The following is a 13529-nucleotide window of genomic DNA, read 5'->3' as shown; positions in this document are numbered from 1 at the left end:
GGATCGATGCCGCAGAAACTCCAGAGGCAGTTTCTTCTCCTGGAAGCAAAGAGGAGAGGGTGCAGATAGTGAGACTGGCATGAGAATGTACTAGAGGCATTTGCAGATTTTCACACTCTTCTTACTCAAAACAGCATGAAAAACAACCTTCTTTAATCTTTAGTAAAGAGCAAGCAGGCTGAGGACTTCACAGGGAAATGCAAAATGCTGAAGGATATAACGGAAATAAATGATACATTTGACCTCAGGTCAAACAGAAGAGAGAGAGAGAGAGAATGAGCTTCAGATAAGAAAGCTGCAGGTAGGAGGGAGTGTAAAATATGAGAGGAAAACGCAGGGACAGGGTAGAAACAAACAATAAAAATACATTCTTTGTTCTTCAGCTTTAATTTCTGAATGGCTGCTTGAACTTGTCTATGAAGGAAGTTGTGTGTGGTTTAGGTTTGGAGGGGTTTTGTTGTGTTTTTGTCTGTTTCAAGGAGTAAAGCAACTCCTGTAAAGTGGTAGGCAAGCAGTGATTTTTTGAGCATATGTGATACTTATTTGAAGAAGAGGGGGATTTCCTTGGGTTTACATACAATGAACAATATGTTACGTAAAGCTGCTGTAGATTACAAAAATTCATCGTAATCTCACCGGAAAAATGGCCAGGCGGCTCCTTCAGATGCTTTAACATCTGTGCATACAGTGTTTTAAAATTTTACTTTTTGTCAGTCAAAACATCATTTCTGCAACTCCATTCTGAGATCATCCCAATTAATTTTCCTGCCTTTTTGGCAGCATGATATCTATTAACTTTTATTCAAAGGAATAGGAAGACTGAAAAAAAATATTCGTAAGAAATCATGAATCATCAGGTTGACTCTTTGATTTCCCTACCTCTTACAGTAAAATAATTAGTTACTACAAAATCTGCCTGCAAGAACCGTACATCTTTTGCCAGATCTTGACATCTCGTTGGGTTGCTGTAGGGTAAACAGCTGGACATGGCATGCATGCAGGTCCTGGATGACGCAGTTGGGTCAGGCCAGGGGTGGACCTGGCAGTCGCTATGGTTAGGAATGAGCTTGTTAAGAGATGATGAATCTGTTCCTGCTGAGGGCTGGGCAGGAACTGGGAGTTCCCCTCTCACACAGACACCAGGTTCTGCTGACAGGAGCACTGTCTACATATTGCTTCTGAGAAAGCCTCTGTGGCCTTCCACAAAGCTTATGTGAGCATCTTTAGCCTCTAATTTGAGAAAGAAAACATGATCCACCCAGTGCCCTTGCCGGCCATGCCTGCCACAAGTGTGTCCTTCACGACCCTCACCTTGCTCAAAGAACTAGCTAGTTCAGTGCAAAATTACTGGGCAAAAATGCCTGATAATCAGTTTTGCAACGCTTCAGTGAGATGACTCTAATGGTCCCTCCTGGCCTTTGTGTTTGTGATCCTTTAAACATTTACCCCTGCAGTCATGGGCAAACAGGTGTGGTAGAGACAGAGTTAGAAACCAGGAGATTCTGCATTCCATTCGGTTCACAGACCATTAGGTCCTTTTCTCACTGTCTGTTTACATAACAGGAGAACCATATTTAATCCAGTTTTCAGATTGGAAAGAGAAAGTCACTCTGGAGTCTTTCAGCAGTTTGTTTATCCTTTTAGCTTTGTCCAGCTTTTTATGCTCAAGCCTATTAGGTGATTCTAGTGAACCAAAGGCCAAGATCCTTATCTCAGAAAACTGAGTATTTCTCTTGCTCCTTTTTTCGTTTTCAACAACAATTAAAGGGAAAGATGCCCCCTTATTTCAGCCCATCACCTGTTGAACCATCAGCCGATATCCCGCCTGTGTGTGGGAGGCTTTTTAAAAATACTAGACTGATCTAGTGATTTATATTGTGATCCTTTGCAGGAAGAAAATGCACTAAGGTCACAAAGTGAGGAACTGAAATCAAAAGTGCGTTATAATAGATTGAGCAAATGGCACCCTAGATGATGGAAAACTGCAGGCAGGAGGAAGAGAAATATCAGGACTGTGTGAAGTGTGCCAATTTAAGTTCTCATCATTTTGATAGATCAAAACCCGTGAGATGTTATTTGAGGTAAGTTTGCTTTCTCAGAGGTTTCACTGAAGCCATAGCATCAGGCAGAGCCTAGCACCTCATGAACAGCTGAAAAGAGAAGACAAATGATTGGTGGACCTGCCAGCTGCATCTAAGTACTGGTGAGACTTACCAAGCATTTTTGGCTAACCCTAGGATGCCTTCTTACTTGCACTTAGCTATTTCCTGGAGCTCAGTAGCTTCCAGTGGTTCTTTCTTCCAAAGGCTTCAGATGACAAGCAGCAGCTTCACTCACCCACCTGAAGGCACCTGCTTCAGATTGACCATTCCTTCAGGCACAGCATTTCTATCTACTACACTTCAGTAACACAGAGTTTGGCAACGCTCCTCCAGGCTCTGCCCGTGGGTGGGTACCACAAGGCCAGAGAAGGGCCACCTTTGAGGAAAATAAACAAATAGTGCAGCTTTAACCTCAGGGTTTCTGCTTGACTTAATATGAAGTCTTTGAAAATTAACTTCTTTTCTTTAAAATTCTTCTTCAAGATGTTCAGAGGGTGTGGACCTGGCATGTACCTTGCAAACTGGGAAATCTTCAACATTCTTGTGGTGTATGGGTAAGTACCCAAAATGCCTGGATGTACTCTACACACTCCATCTGCCAGAAGGGTCCTTGCAGAAGCAGTTTCACTCTTCAGAGCAGCAAACTGGGTTCAGTCACGGGCAGCACTGGAAAAGCAGAGTTATTCTGAGGAGGGAAACACATTTACTGAGTGCCTGCCAATGCCAGCCTCTACTGGGTTTTGCACAAACCAGGGCTGATGTGACTTCAAAGACCAAAAAATGCCCTGAGGTGTAATGCATTTATCAGGTGTTTCAGTGGGTAAGTTTCTTCTCTCTCAACTCTTTGGAGTTTTCCTGGCATAAGATGATAATAGAACAAACCCCACCTTGCCTGTGCATGCTCAGTTAAGATCAGCTGAATTAATTTCTCTTAATTAAGACAGTTATTACTTTGCCAGTTGCCTCTGTATTTTTACATCCTGCAAACCTCAACTGCAACACGTAGTGCGTTTCTGAGCATACAAAGAAATATCAGCTGAAGTTTGCTGTTAAAAATAGGTATAAAATCTCTGTGGAAATGGGTTTTTTATTTTTCCACACCAGTTTCTCCAACCTTATTGTTGGTAAATCTTGGGGGAATTACTTGTCTTCATTATCAGCTTCTTCAAAAGGGAAGTTTTAGTCATTTCCACTGTCATTCATCCTTGGTTAATCTTATGATAAGAAAATCAACAAAGTTCAAGCTCAGCCTGAGGCCAATCCAGAGTAGCACTTAACAGTGTGATGTGTCCTACTGACTTCTAGAAAGGCCGCTTGAATATTCCAGTTTGCACTCATGCTTAAGTGCTTTGCTGCTGGGGAGTTTCTGATCTTTTGATCTGAAAATGTGACCTCAGGAATGTATCCCAGATGGGTGCCAATTTGGTTCCTGGGCAGGCAGGAGAAAGGAAAGAGGTGCATCATCTCAAGGTGGTTGTTGGCAGTCAGCTACAGAGGTCCAGACACCTCTGAGAGGTGATTGCTGTGAAATGCATCAGTGACATCAGGAGATGGGACTGCCCCAGCTCTATACCCTGCCTCCTTGCCGGCCACTGCAGCAGACATGGCAGAGACTTAGGTGCCCCACTGCAAAGTCCCAAATAGCTTTACAAAGCTGGTGTCACCAGAACAGTAAGATGATGTAAAGCTAAGGAGGTACAGACACACAGCCTCTTTCCATGATCCTCCTATGCAGAAGGGCAGAGAGCACCACATCCGGGCAGAGCTTTGTAGCTGTTTGCAAAGGTGCAAGGGTGCCAGAGTCCTTCAGCAGACGCTGTTGTCAGCATGAGTTGTGAAGGGGCGCTCAGGGGCTGCTGCACAGACCCGCCTGGCATCTCTGTGACTTGGGTGCATCCGTGCATTTCTGTTATATAACCAAAGCTTTTTTTATGCAACTGCTCCTCCAGCACTGCCCTGCTATATCCGATTATTACGGAGAATGAACAACATTGTTACTTTTAACAGCTGGATCAAGGCTCGATGGGCTTAAAAGGATATTCAGAAGCAGCTGCTTCTGTATGGCTTTCAAGTCAGTGGTGACCAATGCAGAAGTTGTTTGCCTCTGTTTTGGAGACCGCTTTTCCATGGTATTTGTGTTACCTTGCAGTTTTAAATGGGAGGCTGAGTCCTTTTTCCATAAATGTTGTAAATGACTTGTTGCCATTCACCCAGACAACGCAGCAACAGCCTTCATGAGGTTCCTTTCCATCCCATCAGGAAACATAAATATCAATGGTTCTGGAAGGAAATATCTCAATCTGCAGCATATTTTTCACATAGGACATCTATCCCTAAGCACCTGTTGGCAATAACAGTTCATACATTGTGCAATATTAACACTTATTTGCCCAGTTTTACTTCATTTATTTAACACCCAATTTACTCTTGATTTCCAAGGGCTGACAGCACTGTTATGTTAAGAGAAGTGAGGGAATGAGACTATTCCAACAGTGTCATTCCTGATGTTCTGTGCTTCAACAATGCTAAGCATACTGTAAGCCATTACAGTACATAGCTTTAACGGAAAAGGTCTGGGCATCTGAGGAAAGATAAAAAGGGGGGGAAAGAGTAGTGGTTTGTTCCCCTCCTCCCCAAACATAAGCAGGATTGTCATCATAGGTTCATTAATCAACTTCCTGTGTTCCCTCCACAAAACGAGTCAGCTGAACTTTCTTTTTTGATCTGATCCAGATGCACAAAACTCAGACCCAAACCTTGATCTTCCTAAAGGTTTAAGCACTGGGATAGTGGTTTGTTTCACTCCTAAGGCAGGTGTAGGTTCTGGCTGAGTGTCCCATTCCTTGGAGGTACACAGTGTTGAGGAAGAGTAGGCTGTCTCTCTTCTCTGAGATCCTGCTACATCGGCAGGAACAAGGCAGGAAGGATCTTATTTTTGTAGATCAGTATTTTCAAGCATTATAAGTCTGAAACTATTTGAATTTATTCAACAGCTTATTTATAGCCTTACATGCCTGAATTCCCTTGATTTTCTGTACCTTCTCAGACCAGCAGTGGCTATCTAACAAGTACTGGACAGTAAGAGCATCCTATGGGTCTTTATGGTTCACCGAGCACCTCGAAGCATTTCCCATTGTGTTTCTGTTAAAGGTGGGATTCCTCTTACACAACCTGAATCAACCAAAAGTCAACTGAGTGGAGGAAGCCAAGTCTAACTTTCCTTATTGTCAGTGACAAGGAAACATACTTTTAATCAGAGGGTGATTTCTTCTGCCTCAAATATCTATTTTAGTATGGGGCAGCTGATCAAATACGTGGTTCATTGTAGTCATCATATCCAGCTGACAAAGACTAGATAAAAATTTAATTCTTAATAGCTGAAGGCAACTAAAATCAACTTTACCTGGACAATTAAAACAGATTTGATGGCTTTAAACAAATAGAAAAATGCATAAAAGTCAAATTTTCTTCTGGGTTGCATGTTGGATTGGATTGAAATGCAGTACACCAGGAGAGCTGAAAGATAATCAGGAAGCAAAGCATGGTTCTTTGATAGTCAGTGTAACCTGACAGTGCAATTTAATCACACAGATCCATGTTAGTCAGGGTGTACAGCACTGTAGTAGGAAGACTACTACTGGTGTGAATGGAGAACGCACAGGGACGAGTAGGAGTGGAGGCACAGGCAGGAGCATACAGCAGGGGCAGGGCTCTCAGAATGGGCAGTGTTAAGGGCACACAGATTAGCAGGTCATCAAGACACCAGCACATCTACCTCTGGCTTCACAAGACACCCAGACCTGGAGATGAAGAATGGTGGTGGCCTGGTGATTCACAGAGGTGAGACAGGATGAAGACACTGATCACTACCAGACCCAAAAAGGTACAAAAATGAACACTGGAAACCTACGTATTGTGAGAAAAACTCAGGAGACCCAAGAAAGGCTTGACAGTTGGTGTTACTTGTCCTTCATGGCATTGCAAAAGGACCTGGATCTAATATTTCAACACAAACGTTGTGATGCGTGGCTGCTGGACTGATGTCGGATCACCACAAACATGCAGCTGCTCATGAGTATGAGACTTGAAAGCATGAATCAGGAAAAAACATTTTTTCCCTCGAGTTTGTATTTTAAGAAAAATCACCTTTCCCTGGATATGGCATGGATATCACCCCCACTTGTCGAGAAAATGATGTAATAGTGTTCATGTGTATGTAGACATCATGCAAGCTGTCAGTTTAGAGCAAGAGATATTTTTTAGCCGAAGCAACAAGTACTCCCTGTTCCTGTGAACTGTAAGACATTAGTGGAAGACAACTGTTTAGACAATTATTTCTTTCTCCTCTCTCTTGATTTCTTTAAGTGTGTGTGTGTGTTGGAAAGGTTTTAGAGGACTGTTTGTCCTATCTCAGAAATAAAGATACAATGTCTGGAAATGAATGATACAAGCTATTATTAAGGGAGATATATTCATACATTTCAGCAGAGTTAGATGATGAGGTTAATTCAATCTTGTAATCACAGATAGCTATTGTTTCAGGAACATTAACATCTAAAAGATCTGCTCCGTATCATCTTGATGTTTACAAATAAACATTGAAGTGGAATTTAAGTTCTGGCTAAAATGACATTAGAAGGAGAGTCACCTCCTGTGGTGCAGTGAATACACTGGAGTGATCATCAGCAAATTGTTTCTCTTTTGGCAGTTTTGCACAAATAAGTAGTTGCAAAGTAATACTGAACCCTATTAGTATATTTCAGAGTCCTTCATTGTACGATATTATCTTCCTCAAATGGCAAAAACTTTGGAATCACATGTCTAAAATACTAAAATTATCTTTAAAATAATGACATTTCATTCAGGACTTGCCAAAATATGTTTTTAATCCAAACGTTACACCCTGTCATACTTTGTTTGCCTTTGTGGAATATAGAGGTGATACTATGAAAAGTGCCAGTATTCAGAATAACCATTTTTATTCAGCTGGCATCCTCTGCCCTTTCCTCTAGCCTGCATATATATTTGCTTGGAAAAAAACCCACAAAGCTAGATCCTGATGCATAGTATTTTCATGGCTTCAAATATGGACACCAGTTAATACTAGCTGAAAAGCCATCCTTGGATAGGGTCTCTTTGATGCATGAGGCATGCGTTGATGCATTGATGATGCATCGAGACACGGAGAGGTAAAGCAGTTAGCCCAACAGCTTGGGGGCTGATCTGCCAACGAACTGACTGTGGAGTATGACGTGGAGATTTATAAGCTTGTTTAATTTATATGTTTGCTTAGCAATGACGTGCTTGATGTTGTTGTCTGAAACTTTATGGAGTGCCCAGTATTTCAGATTAGTACAATAAAAACTAAATTAAAAATAAACAGATTTTGCCTGCTGAGGCTGCTTACCCCAATGCTGCATCCTGGAAAAGCTGCGAAGAAGCACTGCAAGAACAGTCACTCCTAGTATGCATTTTAAATAAGAAACCTCCTATATACCTATTTTTCATTTCATGTTACACCTAGCTATGAAATACAATGCACGAGGGAGTCACAGAACAGCCTGAAAAACATCTGTGATTTGGTGACATAAACATAATTTATTTTTATTCTGCTAGATAGTGAAGCCTAAGGACATGACTAGTCATAAAATACGATTTCCTAAGAGAAGAAACCTAAGTGTACAACTGCTTGAATTTGGTGTGTAAAGTGCTTGCAGAATGCAATGCTTCCAGAATATTACAATGTAAAGAAGGTCAAGGTCAATGCCAGCAGATGTTAATGTTTTCTTCTAGAGAAACAGTCAGACATCCCAGATGGCAAAGACCCTAAAAGGAACTGAAAGAGCAAGCGGTTGTCAGTGAGTGTTATTTCACTAAAGATAGAAATACTAACAAGTCGGGCAAGTGGTTGGCCCTTTTTTGTGGAGCTGTACTCTATATTCTAAGAACCCTGGTATTATTTTCAAGATTTATTTTAGGTGGGTTTTTTGTGAGGGCTGGAAACTTGCTGGTACTGCTTAGACTTGCAATCATGAGCAATTGACAGAAAGATGATGCTTGGGAAAACTGGAAGGCATGTGGATCAATAGCAACATAAGCTTCCTCTTAGTCCTGACAGCAAATTGTCTAGTCTCCATTCATTCCAGCATCCTGCAATGACACAGATTACATCTGTCCCAAAGGGATTTAGCTGTATAGGTGCTATTGGTTTCAAGGAATTACATACTCAAATGGCTTTGAGGATCTGGACTGTTCTGAACATTTAGCAATTTCTAAATGAGACCTTGTATTCATGACATTTAAATTTCATTAGTATTCACACAAGTAACCTCTTGTCTATAGCATTATGCAGGAAGATTTTAAAGACTGCCATCAAACATTTTCAGCATAGATCAGCTGCACTCCTGGTTAAAATCAAGTGGCATAAGTGACACCTTTTGTTTGAGCTAAATCAGAAGAGTAAATATAGTTGCTGTTTGCATGGAATGAACTAGAGCATTGGGGTGCCAGCCCACGGCACTGGCAAGCCGTTCTGAACAGCAAAATCCAAGATGAGGATGCCAGAAGTTCCTCGAGGGGCTGACCTTGGCACCTGCTGGCTTTGGCTGTCTGAACACGTGGGAGAGGGAGGAAAGAACCACCACAAGCCTCGCAGGTAATGAAATACGAAGTGGAGATGCTCTCCTGGGGCAGGGGAGAGTGAGCTGAGAGCCAGAACTGCTCCTGGGCATCGGGTTCCCTGGGAAGGTAGGCTTCGGCTTCTGAAAAAAGAAAACTGACTCTCTCTGCTGACTTCTACTGTGTTCAGGATACCAGCAAGATGCTGATCTATTCACATTGTCTCGCTAGGTTCTATGCTTAACCAGCATATAGTGGAAATTTCCTCCAGGACAAATTTCAGAGTGGGAACTTAACAGAGCTGCGCTGGTGACTTCCCTCAGTCTTTAACCTGAGAAAAACCTCAGGCTACTCTTTTCAGGCTTCCACTGACTCCAGCTTAACGTCGCTCCATTTCCTGCATCACAAAAGCTGAAGTGGTGATATTTCTCTGTCTCAGAGCTGTGACTACTTTATTAATGTTTTGGAGACACAAGTACTATGGTAACGAGCGCTACAGTCAGCGCCTAAAGAGGAATTTACATCGCCAGAGATGCTGTCTTTGAACAGCTTGACACATCTGTTCACGCACAGCAATCTGATTCTCCATCAGCTCACAGGAAAACTCAGCTGAGTTGCAGCCAGATCAAACAATGCAGCTGTGTCAGGATTTCGGAGGTAATGTAAGAGCCATCTAAAATGCAAGTGAGAACGAGAAAACAGCCAGAGGTTCCATGAGGGAGCAATATTTATCAGGAGTCTGACGTTATGTATTCTGAGCAAATCACTAGGAAAAGCAAAACTTGCGTATAGCACACAAGCAGAAATAAAGGCTCACTCCAAACCAAGAGGATCAACGCCCTCCTCATCCCAGCACTCTTTAAGGTATTTTGAAATATCGTCAACTCCTGGTGATTCTATTTTCCCAATTAAAAAAAAAAAAAAAAAACAAACACCAAAGCAAACAAAAAACCAATACACACACTTGCCTACTTTCAGACATCATTAAGTATGCCAGGAAGAAATCATAAAATCAAATTAAACTTTGGAATAAGCTGTCTGAAGCTAGCAACACTGCCTCGAGTTGAATGTAACTGCTGAAATCTCTTTGCTTCACATAGCCATAAAACTACATTGTTTTCTTTTTTAGTAAGTTCCACTGACTTTAACTCATATATTTTCTAGATGAAAATAAAAGATTTCAAGACTATGACAGAATATTCTTTGATTCAACTCCAGCAATGACAGCAAAAAACAGAGATAAAAAAATAAAGTGAACAAAGCCATAGTAGCTGAAAAAGAGATAAAGAGCAAAGATATTAAAAGAATAAAACAGACAAAGAAAAAAAAAAAGAAAGAAGAAGAGAAAAAAAGAGGAAAACAGAGGGAGGAGACAGAAGATCTTTTAAAGATTAAAAGAACCAGAAAGGCAATTAACGAAATGCTTTTAGGCAAGAAGCAAAATCCATGACTTATCATTAGGCAAAAAGAACAAGTACTCTAAGCTACTGTTTTGCTGTTAGGAAAAAACACTAGGAAATTATGAATGTAATGAGATCTGACAGTTGATTTTTAAATTAAAAACCTGATATAAAAATATGGAGGGAAAGGTTCTTATTTCAAATATTTACACTAAAGAAATCTATTTCACAGAAAAGCAACTGTTCACATATGGAGAATTAGAAATATAGAGACTTGTGTTAACAAAAATCAGAACGAGAAAATTAAACTGAGATGGAAAAGGAAGCAGAACCACATGATTAACTTGACCTTCCAGATTTTTGCAATGGTGGTGTGTGGACAACATGGTAATGTGGCTTTCATTACGTGTAGTCCCAGTGGATAATAGCTTTGTGGGGTGAGGATGCATGTTGTGGTATGTTCAGCTGGTGCTCTTCCTGTGCAGCCTCTTCGGTTTAATAGCTAGTAACGATGGGAAATTTTCATTTTGAATAATCAAAGAGGACCCTAGGAAAACCTCTGATGAAGTCTTAATATGTAATCGGGAGTCACTGACAGTAAAGGTAATTTCATAAATACACTTAAAATTTATCAAATACCAGTATTTTTAAATCCTGTAATTGTTTTACTGACATCCTCAGTAAAATCAAAATGTATCAGTCTGGTGAGCAGTAAAATTTAAATGTTTAGAATGTAAAGTGGTCTAATGGGCTTTCCTTCTCCCACCAGCTGGATTTAGCAACAGAAAGGATATAAATTTATATAAAACATTATTTAAGATATATGGAATATCTTGGCACCACTTTAGTATACACAGGACACATCATCTGAGGTTTCTGGCTGCTTTTGAATTTGTTGACTATCCTAGAAAAGCATGTATGGATAGTCTCATATTCACCTGGACTGAAAAAATGTGTTCAACAAAGGAATCTAAATTGGGCATGGAGCTGCCCTGTGTTCCTTCTCTAGACAATGGAAAGAAGGTGGCATTGCCTAAAGGCAATTCAGCAGTCTGAAGATCTCAATTGTCCTTTGGAGATGTTTGTCCCTTTTTGTTCACCAGAGTGGTAGCTTGGAACAACAGTTCTAAAAAAAGGATGGATAAATCTGAGCTTTGAGCAAGAAGAGGCAAGCTCCTTCTCTGTGATTCCTGCAAAGCCCGTGTGGTCTCTGAACATTGGATCACATCAAACAGGAAGCCTGACGTATCTTGAATGAGTTGGCAATCAACCTTTGTGTGCATAACTTTCTAGCAGACATGTAACAGTAGTAGTGCTCAAGATAAATAATGACATATCTGTGGGTGCAGTGCCCTGAGGGGGGCTATAAACTGACCTAAGGGCAACTTCTAATTGGGATGAACCTATTCGTCCCTTGTCTTGAAACAAGGACTCTGTTTTTCTTTGATGAGGCCCTCATGCTCTTAACATTCTTTAATTAAACAATAGCCCTTACTGTTGAGGGGTTTACTATGTCATAATTTGGCCATGGTATAAACTGGAATACTTAATCCAGCACAGTCAATTGTTTCATTCTACAGCCCCAAAACAAAGGCTAGATTGTGGTCAGGATAAAAAGAATCAGACATATCTGTATTTGAACTACTCAGTGCCCCATGTAAGCCAACAGAAGATATGTACTCAACATTTTTGAAATCTGGGACAGAGTAGGACAGAAAGTTGACATTTTGTGTTCCCCTTGCTCTCTGTTTCTTCGTTTCATTTGCTGCTCCTTATGTTTTGGCATAAGAAAATATGGTGAATCAGCACCCCTGCCTAGGCCCTCAAAAAGGAGCTTGTTCCCCCTGACAAAGAAAATAAATTCTGTCTGGACATATTCCAGGAATTTCAAATTAATGTTAGAATTCCAATTAACATTTCCAGATGTAGATATGGGATCTGAATAAGCATATGTACACGTTGCTTTTCATTGTACATGATGGGAAATGTCACTAACAGCCTGGATCATAGGAAGGTGGACAAAATCTGGGTTTCAGCCCACTACAGCATATTAGATCTGACAACAAGTTAGATTTATCCTCAGAGCAATCCTGTGAGTTACAGGAGTGCTGTCATCCCTGGTTTACAGCTGAAGATGAGAGAGTACAGCATAGGCTAAGTGAAGGATCGGGAAGTTAATTTGAAGACTAATTATCAATGGTTTAGTGTCAAACTGAAAGGAGGTGTTGGATTGGGTGCTGCAAGAAGCCATCTGGTCCTGTTAAATGCTCTCTTTAATGACTCAGATGAAGAAATATAGAATGTCCTCATTGAATTAACAGGTCATGTAAAACTGGAAAATGTTTGCAAACATTTTTGAGACTAGGATGAGGATTCAGAAAGATCTCAGAAAATGGATAGGATGTGCTGTAAAAGAATAAAGCATAATTCTGTAAAGTTGAGAGCCAAGTCCCATATTTAGACAGGTGTAATCACTCCACAAGATGCAAGCTGGTTAGGCAGCAGCCCTCCATAAGCACTCCCACTTGAGATCAGTAACTGTACTTTTTGAGCACAACAGCCTTTAGCCTAAATGGAAATTCCTCTCATGGGAATTAAAAATCACTGTGAAACCCATTGGTCCTTATCCTACATTCAATGATGATTTCTTCAGAACTATCTGTTCTGAAATCCTCCATGCAAAGTAGACCTCATTTTGCCAGTCATTTCTCATTTTTTCATAGCCATTCCTGCCTTTCACCCCTCATTTCTTCCCCCTGCTTCTAACGAAAAATTACAGCAATAAAGTAAAACCAATATATATGATTTTTCTTTGATGTTTTCAAAGGTGAAACAAGAGTATGTATTTTCAAGTGACACTCCACTGTGACTAAAAGATTTGTCATCTGGTGGGAGTGCCAATTAGAGGCAATTATCATTAAGATTTACCTGCCAATGTATTCCATCGCCCAAAAAAAAGATTACATTTGTTTACTTCAGGAATCTCATGGTTTATGGATTTACAGATACTGGAAATAAGTGTAAGATGTGGCAGCTCACTGCTCAGGATGGCACTAGCAGTAACACTCGCTTGCCTTTGTCACTGATACCTTTGTACAGGACTGTACAGACTACAAAGCCTTCCAGCAGCTCTCAAAAATGAAAATGGGAGGAAAGCAGTACTGAGAAAAGCAAACTATCTGAATATCTGAGACGAGAGAGTAGATTCCCATGGAGATTCCATGCCCAAGTTCCATCAGTATTAATCAGAAGTAGTATCTGAGAAGCAACAAAGACCAACCACAAAAAGTTCAGTAGGTTCAACTGAAGGGAAGAAAATAGGTGGTCACAAAGTGTGGCTCACATTCATCAATATTCATGCATGGATGTCTCCATATGTTAAAAGGAGGACTACAGCATTACCGCCAAC

General features: G+C 40.7%; 1 long non-coding RNA gene across 4 annotated transcripts in view; it reads right to left on the bottom strand.

Moving 5' to 3' along the window:
- The window catches only part of LOC308059912, a 90758-nt gene that overhangs the window by 13323 nt on the left and 63906 nt on the right, over positions 1–13529 (bottom strand). The window lies entirely within an intron of this gene.

This window comes from Falco punctatus (genome assembly GCF_963210335.1).
Source record: "Falco punctatus genome assembly, chromosome: 3".
NCBI lineage: Eukaryota > Metazoa > Chordata > Aves > Falconiformes > Falconidae > Falco > Falco punctatus.
Note: the sequence above shows the minus strand (reverse complement) of the source record. Positions and strands in the feature narration are given on the sequence as shown.